At 33.3% G+C, this 3,069-nt stretch overlaps 1 long non-coding RNA gene across 1 annotated transcript; it reads left to right on the forward strand.

Annotated features, from left to right (window-relative positions):
- Window positions 1–1,368: 1,368 nt before the first annotated feature.
- LOC133780623 (uncharacterized) lies at window positions 1,369–2,826 on the forward strand. The gene is made up of 3 exons (XR_009869456.1): window positions 1,369–1,806; window positions 2,110–2,251; window positions 2,760–2,826. It is a non-coding gene; the product is annotated as an uncharacterized LOC133780623 (long non-coding RNA).
- Window positions 2,827–3,069: the final 243 nt, after the last annotated feature.

A 3,069-nucleotide genomic window follows, 5' to 3' on the forward strand; every position in this document is an offset into this window, starting at 1 on the left:
CTTGGGTCTACGGCGTGGCTCGCTCGTGGGTGCGACGGTGCTTGCAGCGGTGGGTCTACGGCATGGCTCGACTCGTGGGTCTACCACAACTTCCCTCCCCATGTTTCCCGTCACCAACCGAAGAAGCTCGTGCCTTGAGTGGCTTAATCCGACTCCTCGTCCAACGACGTAAGCGCTCATTTGAGCTGAGGATTTTTTCCAAGCTTCAATTTTTATGGGATTTTTACTTGTTTAAGCAAATCAGGTCGCCATTCTTGGAGGGTCGGTGGAGTTTCGAATGGTTTGGGTCTGGAAGCCCAGGTTTATTTGTTGCCAAATTCATATCCGAGTGAGTTTTCTATGCTCTAATGTGTTACTCAGCTTTGAGAAATGTGGTTTATAGTTGTCCAAAATTATATAGTTAGTGTGAAATTGGATTGAGTTGGATAACAACGGATCGTGTTTAATGTTTATTGTGACATATATATATATATATATGTACTAGCTCAACTTTTGCAGTTCTTTGAGATTCATTCTTTGAATTGTGTTCAGATAGGAACTGCATAGATAAGCTCTTCTCTCAAATAGATACTTCACCGCATGTGTAATATTCATTCATTTTTATCGTGATTTAAATACATTTAACAATAAATTTTAATTTCGTATGAGAAAAGGAAAATAATCAATGCTTTATTTCTCCCTTCATCTTTGCTTCAGCTAGTATCTGGAATTTCCCTTTCTTCTCTTTAGTTTTTCTATTTTTGGGTTGTGTTTTGAGTTTGGTGGAGGAGTTCTCATGTACGGATGTAATGGGGTTAGCATAAAGATATATTGATTTTTTTCTGATATAATTTTAATAAGTTTGCGTGTTGCTAAATCGTATGGGTACAATAATATTACAGTCTCTATAGGGTATTTTTTTTCTTGAAAATTACACTGCAGAAACAATACACATAGAAGGAAAGAACTCTATTTTTCTCAATTTTTTTTCTTTCAAATTTCTTGTTTGATCTCATGATTGTGGTGATGATGTGCATTCAAATTACAAGTGAAAAATTCTTTGCAAATTACAGAATTTAATTAGGCCTATGTGCTGAACTAAATTTTAGATGCTATAACCATAGTTAACTGAACTAACCTTAGAATTGTTCCTTGGAAGCTTCAGATATTGTATCACACTTAATTGCTTCAAAAACCTAAGAAAAATATTTAAGAGAATGGAATAAGTTTTCTTAATTGATGAAGATGATTCTTATATTATTAAAATTATGAAGTGTTTCTAAATAAATCTCAGTTTCTAATTTTTTTGTTTGTTTCAAAGTAGGATGAACCGTTAAAAACAATGGAGAACTGATGAGGATGATTATGGGGTTTAAATAATTGTACTAATGAGAATATAGTTGTGTTGTTTTGGATTAGAATTGTGTGAAAAGTTGTAACTATTGGAAGTTTTTGTTTTTACTTTTTATGAGAAGGTGTAATTGCTGAGTACTTTCTTTTGTAAAAGGATGCAACTGATGAATGAATAATTATTGGATTTATGTCAATAGTTCTAATAAACTTAACTTATTTATTTCCAATCACTCTGATAAACATACGAAATACCATTAAAACATATGAAATCCTGTTACATAGGCATTAATATAACAGGTAAGATATAATTCATTTTAGAGAAAAGTGATAACTTTCTGTGTGTGTGTGTGTTTTTTTTTTATTAATGGTTCTTTGTTGCAGTTCCACCAGTACCAGGTTGTGGGAAGGGCTCTCCCTACTGAGTCTGATGAGGCTTTGGGCCACCAATGAGGTCGGCGCCAAGTCCAAATTCTGGTAAGCCAAGGTTTTGATTGTGATTTTTAGAGCTTTTAGATTTGTTATTGTATTTAGGGGATTCTAGACATGTTTTTTTTTTAATTTGGGTTATCGATTTTTTTTTGTTTTTGTTTCTGTTGATTGATTTTTAATTAGGTATTTTCTGAGGAAGTTGAGAATGCAATAAGTTTTATAAGAATTAGCTGCCTGTCTGTTTGTGTCTGGTAATATTTGATGAACATATTTATGATCATATAAGAATTAGCTGCCTGTCTGGTGCAAAATATTTGGCTAACTGTGGTCTGTATGTGTACAATTCAGAAAGTTGAATTTACTTTCATTTGGAGAAGAAGCTGAAGAAAAGGAGAAGGAACTAGTAGCTGCAAAGAAAAAAATCAAGAGCAGTCATGATGTACTTGATGATCCTCGTCTTCTAAAGGATGCTATTCCAAATGATGAATTGGTAACTGCTTACTTTCTACAACAACACCTTTCTTTAAGAAAATTAATTTTAGTAGTACACATTGCTGCTCTGTTAAGTCCAGACCTCATCTGATGCACTTGTTTTTTTTTTTTTAATGTTACATTTGAAGTTTGTTAAAATATTTAAGATAAAAGTGTGTGGGCTTGGTGTGATTATGTGTAAATTTCCCTGTCAATTTACTTCAGGAACTTTCATATCTTATAAAAATTAACGATACATATGCATACACACTTTAAAAACTTGCAAGCCTACTGGTACACATTATGCATAATGCAAAATCTCAGATATAAAAAAGAATTTCTTCACAAAGAAGACTAATTTCTTCATAAAGAAGACTAATATTGTCTCTATTTTGTGCTCAGTGTTTAATTCAGCCCACCATGGGGTAAAAATAAAAAATTTAATTTTACCATTCTCTTTTTATTGGTACGCTTTTAGCTATGGTCATAAATTAACATTTTTCAATCAATTGATCATTGTTTTACAGTGGAACTGGCAAACTATAGTTATAGGGGTCGCTTTCTTGGCTTTTCTCCTTGTCGCCAAACACATAGTAAGAGCAATCCCATATGGCTCTTCAACTTTTATTGTTTATAAATTAAAATGTTCTTCCACTTAGACATTATATTTTCAATCTTAATTAATTTTTCTCTACCTTGTTTGGATTGGATAAACAGGGGAAAAGAAACCAGAAGTATTTTTGGGTTCCGGCAATTGGATAAACAGGGGAAAGCTACCAAGGACTAGTGTGTACAGGAACACCTTGCAATACCCAGAGGGAAGGCAGATTCCTAGAG

Source organism: Humulus lupulus, chromosome 5 (genome assembly GCF_963169125.1).
Source record: "Humulus lupulus chromosome 5, drHumLupu1.1, whole genome shotgun sequence".
Classification (NCBI taxonomy): Eukaryota; Viridiplantae; Streptophyta; class Magnoliopsida; order Rosales; family Cannabaceae; genus Humulus; species Humulus lupulus.